Source organism: Polypterus senegalus, chromosome 8, assembly GCF_016835505.1.
Source record: "Polypterus senegalus isolate Bchr_013 chromosome 8, ASM1683550v1, whole genome shotgun sequence".
NCBI lineage: Eukaryota > Metazoa > Chordata > Cladistia > Polypteriformes > Polypteridae > Polypterus > Polypterus senegalus.
The window spans coordinates 155,749,215-155,764,711 of record NC_053161.1 but is presented as its reverse complement, the minus strand read 5'-3'; the positions used below and the strand labels follow the sequence as shown (position 1 = coordinate 155,764,711).

General features: G+C 38.0%; 2 long non-coding RNA genes across 2 annotated transcripts; both read right to left on the bottom strand.

The window, feature by feature from the left end:
- Window positions 1–8,958: 8,958 nt before the first annotated feature.
- On the bottom strand, window positions 8,959–9,636 carry LOC120533242. Its single transcript, XR_005634466.1, has 3 exons — window positions 9,591–9,636; window positions 9,112–9,272; window positions 8,959–8,993 (listed from the first exon to the last, which is right to left on the bottom strand). It is a non-coding gene; the product is annotated as an uncharacterized LOC120533242 (long non-coding RNA).
- A 357-nt stretch (window positions 9,637–9,993) lies between these two features.
- On the bottom strand, window positions 9,994–10,877 carry LOC120533239. The gene is made up of 5 exons (XR_005634459.1): window positions 10,748–10,877; window positions 10,578–10,646; window positions 10,299–10,349; window positions 10,166–10,214; window positions 9,994–10,019 (listed from the first exon to the last, which is right to left on the bottom strand). It is a non-coding gene; the product is annotated as an uncharacterized LOC120533239 (long non-coding RNA).
- Between the last annotated feature and the right edge of the window lie 4,620 nt (window positions 10,878–15,497).

The window sequence follows — 15,497 nt, the reverse complement described above, 5'->3', positions numbered from 1 at the left end:
CCTCCAAATTACAGTTTTCCTCATTTGGTTCACCACAGCAAAAAAGGTGACAGTTTAATTGTCCGTAAATACTTGCTAAACCGTAAAGATGCCAGCTTTGGTACTTTTGCTTCTTTTGAGTGTTGCAGTTTCTTGTATTGACCATTTAAAGACCTACAAAATATAATACATAGTTTATTGAGGAATTCTTGGACTTTGTATCTATTATAATAACTATCTATGATTAGGTTCCTATTTGTAGGTGATTTCAGTTTTCATGTGGATAACCAATGTGACCCAAAAGCAAGAGAATTCATGAACTTACTTCACTATTTTTGATCAATATCAGCACATCAGCCAGTCCACACATATGGGAGGACACGTGCTGTAGTAATGTTTAGTAATTTCAAAAACATTCAAAGTTGACATGAGCCAGGTGGTGGATATTGGTATGTCGGACCATTTTTGCTTTTTTAATGTAGAAATACTGATGACTACAACTAATGAGAAGAAAGAGAGTAGTTAGGAGTATGCACTGATACAAATATTGCCGCACCCACCACATGACAAACCACCTCAGGATGCCAAGTTGGGACCCAAGTGCTGTCATGCAATGGGTAACACCTCAGCACTACACTAGTTCAGATGGAATAGAACAGTATGAGGTTTTTTTGTGGCTGGAGTGCCAATCCTGCTACCACCCCCAGGTTTTCCCAGCAGGTTGGAGGGCCTACTTGCAGGGCTGGATGCAGGTTAACGTCATACCCAGGATATCCAAATTCAAATTACCAGTGCAGATCCCTAGCCTCAGAGAGACCACTCTGCCCTAATGACAAGGGTTTTGTAAAAAAAAAAAAAACATAATTTTGATACATCTGCAGCTTCAGTTTTTGCTAATATTTGAAAAAAAATAAGTCAAGTTATAGTGATTACATTAATAATGCTGAGAGTATAGCCAGTAATGTAGAAAACGTTAACACTAAGTTTAGTGCTGCAGCTGACATAATGGCTGCTGAAAAGACTGTTAAGAAATCCACTAGCACTATCATGCTTTGGAAGACCCAAAAGAATATCTGATTTAATGAAACCACACCAGAGAGCTAAGCATAAATGGAGAAAAACTAAACTGATAGTCCGCTATGAAATATAGAAGGCAAAAATAACTGAAAATAACAATGAAGTTCACTTTGAGAGGTGGTCCTATTTCTCTAAAATAATGCTGGTAATCCAAGAGTTTTATTCTCAACTATTGATAGTCTTCTAAACCCAGCTCACTCAATAGAATGACTCATAAAAATTACTAGTGAAACTTGTGAGGATTTTGTTATATTTTTGAGCATAACATATATTGTTTTTAAAAGTAATATAGTACATCTGCCCAAAGTTAATCCTGTTGAACCCCAGTATGCCCTTTTAAGCAACTTAAATTTTTTCACTGGAATAGATCCACCTGAATTGCACAATATAATTTCTCATCTGAAACCCTCCACCTGCATCCCTGACCAGTACCTAAAGGTTTTTTGAAAGAAGTCTCTGATGTCATAGTTGATAGTGTACTTGACACAGTGAAATCATCATTAGATACGAGGTCTTCTCTGACTGTCTGAAAACTACAGTTGTTAAACCCCTGCTCAAGAAAAATCACAACTTCAGACCAATTTCTAACCTGCCTCTCAAGTAACATTCTAAGCAGCTAAACGATAGATAGAATAAACATTCTATTATTGGTAAGGTTCAGTCAATTTAGAACTAATCATAGTATACTAGTAGTATACTGGTTAAAGTAATAAATGATTTTGGGGTTAATACAGACAGAGGCCGTAGATCTGTTTTTGTTCTTTTAGAATGAGTGCAGCTTTTGACATCATAGACCACATTTTACATCGGTTTCAGTCTTATTTAACAGGATGATAAATCTTTGTTTGTTTTGATGATTGTACTTGGGAGACCCATGATATTTTATATGGTATAACACATGGATCTGTTCTAGGTCTGCTGCTTTTTTCAACCTGCATGCTTCCATTAGGTCAGATTAACTCAAAACACAATGAGCTACCACAGCTATGCAGATGACAAACCTTTATTTATTATTAGCACCTGATGACCCGGACTTTCTTGGCTCTCTGATCCAATGTCTTAGCAGTATATCCGACTGGATGAGTAAACATTTTCTCAAAATAAAAAAGGAAAAAACAAATCTTAGTGATTGGTAAATCTGGAAATAGCAAGAGTATCAAAAACAAACTTGAACCCTTAGGTTTAAAACTCAAGATGGAGGTAAAGAATTTAGGTGTAATCATCGACTCGGACCTAAACTTTAAAACACATATTAACCAGATTACTAGGGTTGCATTTTTTACTTAAGGAATATAGCAAAGATTAGACCGCTTATAACTTTACAAGACACTGAAAAAATTAGTTTATCCTTTAAGCTTTTAGTCAACTAGAATACTGTCATGCACCTTAACAGGGCTACCTAAGAAAGACATCAATCAGTTGCAATTTCTTAAGTAGAAAAGAAAAGTGTCGTTAGACTGGTTACCTATGTCATTCGGAACTGACCTTAAAATACTACTGAAGTGTAAAGCCTTAAATCTCGCTTCATCCTATATTTTGGAATGTCTGTTCCCCTACTCTCCCAAGACGTAACGTTAGATCTTCAAATGGAGGTCTGCTTATAATTCAAAGAGCCAAACTTAAAAAAGATGTGAGGTGGCCTTTTCCTGTTGTGAACCTAAAATCTGGAATACTTTACCAATAGAAATTTGCCAGGCTAATAATTTGGAACATTTTTTTTAAAAAAACTGCTAAAAATCCAATATTTTAATGTGTTTTTTCTGTAGATACTTATTTTAGTTATACAGTAATCCCTCCTCGATCGCGATGAAAATCCGAAAAGTAGAAACCATATGTTTGTATGGTTATTTTTATATATTTTAAGCCCTTATAAACTCTTCCACACTGTTAACATTATTAGAGCTCTCTAGACATGAAATAACACCCTTTAGTCAAAAGTTTAAACTGTGCTCCATGACAAGACAGAGATGACAGTTCTTTCTCACAATTAAAAGAATGCAAATATATCTTCTCTTCAAAGGAATGCGTGTCTGGAGCAGAGAATGTCAGAGAGAGAGAGAAAAGCAAACAATCAAAAAATCAATACATGCTTTTGGGCTTTTAAGTATGCCGAAGCACCGCGATAAAGCGGCATTTTTTTAGAGGAGCGTCCGTATCCTCTAGGCAAACAGCCCCTCTGCTCACACCCCCTCCGTCAGGCGCAGAGAATGTCAGAGTGAGTGAGAGAGACAGAGAAAAGCAAACAATCAAGCACCGCGCGAGAAGCATATTGTATATCATTGAGGCGTTTTAGTTAATACGTAATACATGCTCTGATTGGGTTGCTTCTGAGCCATCCGCCAATAGCATCCCTTGTATGAAATCAACTGGGCAAACAAACCTGAGGAAGCGTGTACCATAAATTAAAAGACCCATTGTCTGCAGAAATCCGCGAACCAGCGAAAAATCTGTGATATATATTTAGATATGCTTACATTTAAAATCCGCGATGGAGTGAAGCCACGAAAGTCGAAGCGCGATATAGTGAGGGATCACTGTATTCCTAAAAGGCTATATGGGCATAGAATTATCATATTCTTCAGGGTCTAGAATCTTTTATAATCTCTACTATTCTGTCTCTTTCGGTTCTTCTGTGGTGGCGATCTGCACCACCACCTCCTGATCGATGCACCATGCAGCCACTTGTGATGATGGATTGAAGGCGGGTGTCTCAGCTGTCCATGGAAGAGGAATGCATTAAGAACACTTGTTAGGTAGAATGCCGAGTTTGGGCTGGGTGGACTTTTGGCCTTGGAACCCATGCAGATTTTGTTTTTCATCCAGTCTAACTAGAGTTTTTTTCTGTCCTTACCTTGTTTTTGTTACTTATTCTTTAACTTTATTACCTAATCTTCATTTTCATTCTGGTAACTTTCTCTTTGACATCTTTGTAAAGCACTTTGAGCTACATTATTTGTATGGATATTTACTATATAAATAAATAAATAAATGTTGATTGTTGCAATTCCATAAAATGAATTTATGGCATCCATGCATAGAATACATCCTAGCTTTATATGCACAAGCATTCAATCATTTAACTTAAATATACTTGATAAAAGGATTTATCTTGTTTAAAATTGTCCAACCATGTATCAATGACAAGATTTATCCTGTGAACATTGCAATCTAGCTCCAGGCTCACTGGGCCACATGTTTTGTCCGTACATGAAATTAATATTATTCTGGGCAGAAATCTTTGAATGTCTATTAGACAGCTGTCCTGGTGTCAATTTCTGACCCATTAACAGCTGTGTTTTGGTGTGCTCACAAGATGGGCTTAAAGCGGAGAAGGGCAAATTGATTGTAATTGATTACATTATATCACTAGTACGTACACTAATCTTGCCCAACTGGAAGAATCTCACCCAACCTGTTTTATACTGTTTGAAGGTGGGGAGAAAAAAAATCTGTTTAAAACATTTTTAAAAATATGGTAAGATCTAACTAACAAGTTTACAATAAGCACTTATATCAAGGAAAGGATATTCACCCTTTTTTGTTTTCAAAGATTTGCCCTTGCTGTAAATAATTCCTTATGTTTATATGATGCTTTTCTCACTAATCAAAGTGCTTTAGTGAGTGGAGAACCACTTCAGCCGCCTCTAATGTGCAGCATTTATTTGGATGACCTGGTGGCGGCAGCCATTTTTGCGCCAGTACGCTCACCGTGCATTAGCAATCAGAGATGGGAGATGATTAGGAGGCCAGAATAACTATGCTATGGTGAGCATTTTAGCCTGAACTTTGGGATAAACCTTACTTTTTATGAAGGATGTCCAGGGAACTTTTATGACCACAGAGTCAGGACTTCAGTTTTACATCTAATATGTAAGCTGGTGCCGTGTTTAGAGAACAGTATCCCTGTCACTGCATTGGGGCATTGGGATCCACTTTCAGATCACAGGGTAAGTGCTCTCTATTGGTCTCAACAACACCTCCTCCAGCAGCAATCCTAGCTTTTTTCTAGATAGTCTACCATCCAAGTACTGACAGGGGCCAAACATACTTAGCTTTAGACAGAGAGCTTGTTCTGAAGTGTATGTGGTATGGCTGCTGGCTCTCCTCTCTTTCACTCAGTTGGGTTGAATTCTGGTTTGTTTTGGCTTGATTGTATGTAAAGTTATTTTCTTGGTTGTAAAAGTTAATTTGTGCCTTGTGTGCTTATACTTATATTATCATCTGTAATACTTGTGGTTAATTTTTTACTGAATATTTACTTTGTGTGACTACTGGGTGATTATTTTTATATTTAATATTATGTTTGGTGTGTTCAGTGTAGTCATTTTTACTTTCTCGTATACATGGTATAGAGAATAGGAACCCTGAAAAAATCTGATCTTGAGATTTTGATGAATCTTGACATTTTTGTCTGTTTGCATGTAAACATGATAACTCATAAAAGCTTTGACCTCGGTCAATGACATTTTGTATACCTGCTTTATATCAAAAATAAGGAATCCTATCAACTTTTGGGCCACTTTCAGCAACTGGAAGTGGTACTTTCCTAAACACGTTTAAGATTTTTTCAAGTAAACTATGGTTATTAATAAAGATATATGATTCAAATTTTGTGTGGAAATTAGAAATGACAAAAAATAAATAGATGTGAAATTTGAGAAAAATCCCACAACTGGAAATGGTAACTGAATACTTTTGCAAATTTTTAAGTAAACTATAGCTATAATTACAGATAGATTAATCAAATTTTATATAAATATTTATAATGATAAAAAGCAAACAGATATGAAATTTGAGAAAAATTACTCAATCGGAAGTAGTACTTTATTTAAACAACCATCAAATTTTTTGTATTATGGAAATATAAATGTGTAAACAATATTAAACTGTATTCAGTATAACGCATATTCTTTCACTAACTTAATTTTATTGTAATTTATACATTATCAGTTTAACAATACTATGTAAACATTGGACATGCCATGTAAACATAAAGATGTAATGGGAACAATAAGCTGCTACATCCCCATTTGTATTCTTGGTAATACATTTAATTTTACTTTTTTTTTTTTTGCCATTATCATAATTAAATGTAGCTAAATGCAGTTTTATGTATAGCAATTTATTGCAACAAATATAATGCTAACACTTTTTATTTTTTTAGGTGAATATACAGTAACTCTTTTTACTTTGCATGTAATTTATGTAATACATATGTAATCATGAAAACATTTCACCACCGTTTGACCACCCTAAGTGTGAAAATAGTATATTTTAATATAAAGTTTGATTATAAACGGATAAATGATTGTGCATTGATATTAGATATGATGAGAAACAAGATATGATATTTGAAAAATATTGCGCAACTGGAAGTGGATCTGATAACCTTTACCTATATTCTTAGCATACGAGAACGTCGAGGGGAGTACCCTCCCAATTTTTTTTATTGAATATTTATGCTGAACACTGACTTGTTTATTTTTAGATTTATTATTAATGTATATTACTGCTGTCATTTTTTTATTTAATATTTTTTTAAATGAGTGATTAATAATGTTATTTTAATATTTGTTATTATTTCCAGGGTGTGTCCACAGTGGTAATTTGTTATTGTACATTTTTTACACACAGCTGTACCATGAATTTGCAGCAAAATGCTACCACTAAATTCAAAATCATTGCGAATTAAACTGAGTGCAAGTAGATCCAAAATTGCTCTATCAGGCCTTTCTGTGTCAATGGTTTTGAAGCTTTTGAATCAGTTTCCTCTTTTGCTGTGTGTTTTACATACTGAAAGAAAGCTGAAGACATGACCTTGTCCTGCTCTTTAACTTCTGCTCTGTCTTTAACAAAGTATCAATTTCCCTTTTTTGTCATAATCTTGCCAATGTTGTATTGAGTGATTTCATCACCTGCACATTATAATCCCGGCCAGCATTACACCGACTATATTTGTATGCTAGCTACTCCTGTAGCCACCTAACAGCTCTTTGCTCTCTGTGAGCTTTCCTTCTCCCATAATAAATGGAGAATAGCTGAATGTAATCTTTAAGACCCTGCCTCCACTCTGAGCAACTGTTGATTCACATCCGATGCCTGACCAGGGGCCTCATGTATAAACGGTGCATACGCACAAAAATGTTTCGTACGAACGTTTCCATGTTCAAATTGCAATGTATAAAACCTAAACTTGGCATAAAGCCATGCACATTTTCACGGTAGCTCCAACCCTGGCGTACGCAAGTTCTCCACTCAGTTTTGCAAACTGGCGGCACCTAACCCACTGCGCAGAGACACGTTGAAGCGACGTCTTTTCTACGTCATTTTTGCACGTACCATTTTGGTCCTCTGAAGGTGCAGATAGTGACGCCAGATGACGTCTTTTTTTCGACGTCTTCCGAACGTCAAGTATTGACGTCCCCAGGACCTCCAGATAAGGGCTAATTCTAGTCGAAATGAGGTCGTTGTGAGGTCCAAATGTGGACGTTTGGATTAGAATTACCATAGCATGTTATGCTAATTCTAATAAAAATGTTATCTCGACATAAAATTTAAACATATTTAAACTCATTTAAGACATTGTTTTTACAGGTCTACTGTTTCTATTCTCTGTACACTGTAGTTCCATTTCTGAAGGTGGCATACTGTAGTTCCAGAAGGTGGAGGACCTGTTTACTGTACCAGTTTAGTTTCCTATAGCTTCGTTTGACTCAGCAGCCGATTTGAACTGGAAATGCTTTACACTTTTGTATGCATTTTGCATGCATTTCCAGTCATCATATTTTTATTCAAATAAGAAAAAAAAACACAATTCACTCATCACACATTTCTTTCCATTTTTATTAATTCCATCCACCATATTGAATACAAAAAATTAAAAAGTTATGATCGATGAGAGTTGAGAGATGAGTGTGTCCACTCGACCTCCACATCTTTGTGGTGCATGCTTTAAATGCTCTGAAGCACACATCCTTATAAAGCCCTCTGTGGCTGCCTGGTCAAATTTCATGACTCCATCTGCACGAGTTGAAAAAGACAAGTGATTAGAATTATGAAGGTAATCTGCAGTCATACACCAAGTCCCCATATTTGAAAGCAAAACTTGGTTGCCTATGCATCCACTACCAATACTGGATTATTAAAAAACCATGTCTGCAAATGTTAAAGATAGTCACAGCTAGTAGACATTAGGCGGAAATCAAGTTATAAATCAAATTATTACAGGTTGGCAAGGGGTAATGTTCTTGTCTTAGCCAACATGGGCTTACCTTGTATTGCTCTATAAACCTTTGTGTTCTCCAAAGGTTTCTTGCCCCTTTTCCCCTTCCCCTTCATATTAAACCTCGCCATCAGGACATTACTGAAGAGCCTAAAAAAAAAGACATTTATAAATCAATGTGAATGATATACATAGGAACAACATCAATGTAGTATAAAGGCTTTATGACGTGTGATCAGTGTACCCTAAGTTGGCCCCCTCTTTTCAGAACAGCTGGTGATGGTCTATAAGACCACAATGCGTTGTGAATTTATAATTTCACTTAATTTTTATCTATTATGACATACTCAGACATTGTTTTATGCAAACAGAAATGAATGTTATAATGGGAGTCAATGGTGCAAAAAATGTCTGCAGGGTAAAAGATGGAACTTTTTCTTCTGCAGTATATTATATTCCTATTATTAGATCCAAGATTCAAAATTTCATAAACTGAAATCCAAAAAATTTATCAAGGGGCACAAAAGGGTTAAGCAAGAAAAAAGGCAAATAAAAACATGTAGGCTGGTCCACACCCAGAATAAAAAAGTTCAAGCAGAGCTACCCATCCACCCACCCACCCACAATTCATACTGTATGTAGAAACATACCGGTCAAGGACTTTGTGGACACAGTCCTTGGTGTTCTTCCCTCCAATACGTGCAATTTGCAGCACCTGTTGGAATAAGTCCATTATAAAGTTGACTGACACTCCTCAGAGGAACCGAACAGTTTTGTACTGTATTGTATTGTGTTATGCAAGACTCCATTATTTTCAGACTTGTAAAACCTACCAGGGTATCAAAAGCTTGCGCATCACAGAGGCGTTGCTCCTCTGCCTCAAAATCCACCATAGTCTCCATCCTCAAAATGTGCACGGCTGAAGAGGCAGGTTCTGCTTTTTTGTACTGATCGCGCAGGTCAAACAGCAGGGTTAAGACCTTTTTCTGAAACACTGAAATACATTTGTTGATTACTATGATTACCTTAGAATAGCAAGGCTAGCTAGCTGGTTCAAAATTATTTTTGTAATCAGTTTCAGTGTTTATCAATACAGTAGATAGTGTTGGAGAAAGAAAAAAGTTCAAACAAATGTTATAATTGAACATGATTGAAACTACCCTACAATTGATGGTAGAAAAACAAGCCACTGCTATAACTGAAAAGCAGTTTGTGTAGAACGAGAGAACAGTAGACAAAGAGAAAGTTGTAGTATTAAGTCTCTCTCTCTCTCTCTCTCTCATCTCACACTGCCAATAGATCAAATACTTACCATCCGTAGGCAATGGGAATGTCCATTTTAGATCTGTCACTGCATCTGCACCACAGAAAGTTTAATTTAGACATTACCAAATGACAAACTTTAACAGATTCGGGCAGGATTAGAAGAGAAATAATCTTAAATATTGTGATTAAAACAATTACAGGTTCATCAGTACGACTAACTGAATTGCAAAGTGTTTTGATGAAATTGCGGCCTTTGGACAACTCGCCATGCCTTGGCCCATCATAGGGGGAGCTGGTAAGATCACTGTGCCGGGATCTTTCATCACATCTGTAGGCATCAGTAGGGTGTGACCCATCATGCCTGTCCGTGTGCCTCGAACCACCGTGCCGTGACCTGGATCTGTCCGTGTTCCTCGAACCACTGTGCCGTGATCTGGACCTGTGTCTGGATCCTCTGCTGGACCTACCTCTGGACCTAGTACCATTTAAATTTATTTTAAATCACTTGGACATAATACCATAACACGGAAACAGACTAACACCTACTGGTTGGCGAACAATATGTGCTGGAGACCAACCAGTAGAAGCCAGCCAATGCTGTGCCTTATCCTGTTTCTTTACCTAGAGCGATAGCCATCCATGGGACAACCTCCTGCTGCATGTCGAGATCCTGAAAAACCACAAAGAATGTTCTTACACAAAGATGATAAAATAAAAAAGTGACTGTTTAAAGTGAGATGAGATGAATTCTCACTAGGTGTCGACAGATCTCCACACCGAGGTGCTGTGCTTGCAGTTTGAGGGCCTGAAAAAGACAGAATATTCAAAGGTGCAAAATTATTGAAAGGAAACAAAAAGATGACCTTTAGCTGTGATGGACACTTGGGCTGAATCCCATTTTTACCCTTAAGCCCTCTTTTTAGCCCTTTCCCTTTATGCTCAATTCAGAAGCAGTGAGAAATTCACCATCTTGAATGGACTTTTAACTTTGTTCAATGGGATGGATGATGCAAGGGGAGAAGTAAATACTCACAAGGAGTGGACATTTCACTGCCCTGAGAACTGTCCGCACGCTCCACAGACCTGGCTTCATCTTCAGAGGCTGAAACACATGAATCAGTGTGAATTGTGTGTATACACAAGACAGTACCATGCTTCATAAGTTGTCATTATTCCCACATGCATTGAGATTCAAGTTGGTACCTTGAATGGACCACAGCTTTTTTGGTGCAGTGGGGTATTTGGGCAGCTTGACACCTATACAGAGGTAATACAGTGAAAATAAGCATATGCATCTCCAAAAAAAATGGAATAACCTTATTAAAAAAAAGTTATTAATCCTGAAACAAATTATAAAGTCATTATAGAAAACCATTACCCCTGTTGTTCTCCTTATCTGAATCTGTCAATTCTGCAAAAAATGTTTATACACATTTAAGTCAAAAATTTGAGGCCCAATGTGTCAGATTACAAATGTCATCTATCTATACATGCAAGAAACATCTGCCTGTGTACGAGTGTCTGTGTGTGTTTTCCATGCATAATTCTCAAACCATCCATCTGACTGACCTCAAAATTGATACACATCTTGTTACTTGAGAGTGAGAAACATACCATTTCTTACAAAGCCCTCTGGAGTTCCTTTTTTAGTGCGGTTCCTCGTCAATTTAAATGGCACCTCATCATCGTCGTCGTCCTCTGCCTGACTGGTCAGGTTGTAATTGTCACATTCACGATGACTGGCTACAATTCAACACTAAAAAAAATATATATATATATCAACAATATTTTGACTTGGATATATATTTAAATTTCTATTCATCAAAAAACTTGCCTGACGAAAATTTTCTTTTGATTAAAGGGAACGTCATCCAGTCATCCTGGGGGTTAATTTTGTCCCTTAGAGCCCTTTCAGTTTTTGTGGCGCTCATACTATGTGGCCACCTAACTGTTCTGTTCCTGTCGATCCAATTTTCAGGAACTACACCCTCCTCCTCTTGTTCACCCTCCTTCCAAACAGCCATTGTGTACATGATCTGGAAAGGACAGCATATGCATGTTACTTGAAGTTTTTAACATTTTAATATAGCTTATACATGGAGTAGACCAGTGGTTCTCAAACTGTTTAATTTCAAAGACTCTCATGACTCTTAATGTACCCTTACAGTTCCATTGCATTTCATTTGTGCAGACCTATAAGCGTCCAATTTAGAACCCAATTAAGGAATCCCGAGGGTCCCTTGAACCCATTTTGAGAACCACTGTAGCAGACAAAGCAAATCATAGGTGTAATGGCACAGAAAAGGACACAAACCTATTCAACAAATCACCCATTGTCATGTTAGAAGACAACTCAGAAATTAATATGCAATGATTTTCATTGGGAGTGATAAAGCCTGGTTAGTGGATAAAGCAAGCGAGGTGAGGTTGAGAGTGTTTGGACATGTGCAGAAGAGGGATGAAGGCTACTTTGGGAGAAGCATGTTGTGGTAAGAGGTGAGAGGAAGGGAGAGAGGTTTATGATTGTGGTGAGAAAGGACAGTCAGGTGGCAATCACAGAGGAAGATGCAGAAAACAAACAGATGGAGAGAAGTGATCGGCTGTGATGACCCCCGCTGTGATGTAGCTAAAAGAACAAAAAAATTTCAACCTTTAGTGTTCCACACCATGGCGAAGCGGTATGAGGACAGAACCTCCAGTTCCTTGTGGGAGGCAGGCCACCTTCCGGAACAGATCCCTTTCACGCAGTAGTCCATTTTTCATCCTGACCTGACCTTTTCCTATGCACACTATATTCAGAAGTCCAGAGCTACATGGTTGGTGAAATAATGGTGAAGTGTAATGCTGGTTCAGGATTTCACAAGCAAAGGTACCGTCTGCATTTTTCTGTCGACCAAAAGCAAATCTGTCTCTCGAGAAAACGGTCCCTTTCTTTAACAGAAGCAAACACCTCACGGTGCATTTTGCTTACGTTCACTTCTGAATCTTCCATTTCTGACAAACGCCTGGTGACTTGTTCCAGGGGACTTCTCCCACTCCTCACATGTTGTTTAATTTGTTGCAGGTATTTTTCGAAGGGAAAACAGGAAATTTCATTCAAGGAACAGTTGAAGTGGCTGGCATCTTCATGGAGATGAACTAGTCCATGCACGTTGTATACAGGAAAGGTCTTGCCATACAGGTCAGCACAGCACATGACAAAGTGTTTGATTAGTTCATGGGCATATTGGAGATAGGCCTTGCGAATCCTATCATCTGACTCCAGCATTATTGACATGGCCACTGTCAGGGACAGGAAATGTGTGTATCTTTCAGGGGACAACACAGTTTTCAATACCACAGGTCCTGTGTATAGCAAAAACTGCCTTAGTTCAGTTGCTTTCCACCTATCTATTTCATGTAAAGCCTGCAGCTGCCGGGCAAATTCACTCGGCATTTTCCCTCTCAGTGCAGTTAGTTTTTGGGAAATTGCATCCTTTTGCCTCACAGATAAACGGCAGATTTTTGGGCCACGTGTCCAGTAAAACAGGCGTCTAACTACTCCCAAGCAGACCATATGCATATAATCTAGGACAAATGAGCTAACACAAGGAATTCCTGCAGCAATGAAGGGACTGACATCAATTTGGTGGTTCCTGTACTCCACTCTGGAGAAACTGTCATCTGTTCGAGAAGTGCATTCCTGTTCACTGAAAACTATTCTTCCCTCAAAACGAGCACCTCTGATTAAACATCTTTCACAACTCTCATAGGAAGTATGACCCTTAATACATTTTAGATATGCCCTTGCTGGCGCATCACAGATCAGAGCATCAATACTGACAGAGTAAGTCATAAACATCTTTGAGATGTTTGTACTCTGTCAAAAAGTCTTCAAGATACTCCTCGATTGGACTTGGCTTCTTCTGTCCACTAAACATAGCTACAATAAATGGACCAAAATGGCCACACTTTGCCAGTATTGGCCAGAATTGGACATTACTACTTTTGAAAAGTGGTATGCCATCAATGTTTACACTGAGGTGCACATCATTACTGTCCATCTGACTTAAATGACGACAGATCCCTTTTTCTAAGCCGTAGTACACGTACTTCCGACCACATTTAGGCTCTGTTGTATTAACTTGTGGTGTAGCAAGGAGTGTCCGGCAATCCAAAGGCAATAGGTGACCTTGCTTCCTTAATATGGGCAATAAACCATTAAGCGCTCTGTGCGTCAATTTGTGCTCCAAGGCCCACTGTCTCAGGTCATCTTCAAAGCTGCTGGTCACCTCAGCTTCATCATTTTGGTTCCTTTTTTGAGTTGGCAGACCAATAGTCCACAAAGTGGCAAAGTCAAAACTATCTGATGTCACAGGGACGCTGTCACTGCTGAAACTATGTGGGGTACCAGGCACATTTTCACTGCTGCAACTACTCAGAGTCCCAGGCACACTGTCACTATTTTTCAGTGCCCTGGTGTTCATCACTGTCAGAATAACGTAGAAGTAGATCGAGTTCTCTTTTCCGTTTTCGCCATTGTCTCATTCTCAGAGCCATCTGTAGACACAGATGTGAGTTTAAGTTTATAGTCTATAGTATATAAGACTATAGTTGTTAAAAAATTGATTGGCTATTCATTTACAAAACAAAACACTGGCCAATTACCGCAGCCAATGAAAGATGAATAAGTTCACAATTTCAAAGAAGACCCACCTCACAGCACCTGAGGGATAGGGGAAAAAAAATGGGTTAGACGCCTTAAAAAAAAATTCAGAATCACGCCAAATGCTTGGCGTGTTGCCTAGGCCAATCAGAGTGGCGTTCAGTTGGGCTATGATGACGCGCTGCCTCGGCCAATCAAAGTGGCGTTTACTTGTTGGGATATGGCCAATTTTTAGCTAACGTAAGCTGATGGGTAGAGAGGCAATGCTGGTATAAGACCACAAAGCTAAAACGGCTAACACTTACAAATACATAAATGAACATACAATTAACTCACCTGGCTGAACGTTCACAATTTCACAAAAGAGACACCTCACAGCACCTGAGGGATAGGGGAAAAAATTGGTTAGACACCTTAAAAAATTTCATTTTAATTATGGCCAATGTTTCGCTAATGTAAGCTAACAAAGAGGCAATGCAAAATGGCCCACAAAGCTAAAACAGCTAACATTTTTTTTTATCTTTCTTCGCAAACAGATCATAATAAAGTCTCAATTAACAAACATAACAGTAGAAGACAAAACAAAAAATAAGTAACACACAATATCCTAACACAAATAAACAGCTCACACTTACAAATACATGAATAAACATACAATTAACTCAACTGACCGAACGTTCCTTCCGCTTGTTGCAAGACAAACTGAGCAGAGCCGAGTGAACAAAGAAAAATTGTGATTCGCGCCGGGTGTTGCCTCGGCCAATCAGAGTGGTGTTGGGATATGATGACGCGCTGCCTCAGCAAATACGTGGCATTGACTGGATGAAATCATGCCCACCATAATTTTTTTATTACTTTTTTTTTAATGAAAAAACTTAATTTAAATTAATTCATTAAATTTCCTGCACGTGTTAGACGTCCCCATGATGTCCAAAAAAGTTAGGTCCGATGTTTAACGTCTTATCGACGTCTAAGTGGGGTCATAAATCGACATCCAAATAGACATAGTTTGCACGTCGTGTAGAAGTCGAGAATTGGTCTTGGACCGACGGACGCAATATAGACATGATCTGCACGTCCATACGACGTCTAATGTTTAGTTTATGTTAATGTTTGTTTATATCAAGGAAAGGATATTCACCCTTTTTTGTTTTCAAAGATTTGCTCTTGCTGTAAATAATTCCTTATGTTTATATGATGCTTTTCTCAATAATCAAAGTGCTTTAGTGAGTGGAGAACTACTTCAGCCACCTCTAATGTGCAGCATTTATTTGGATGACCTGGTGGCGGCAGCCATTTTTGCGCCAG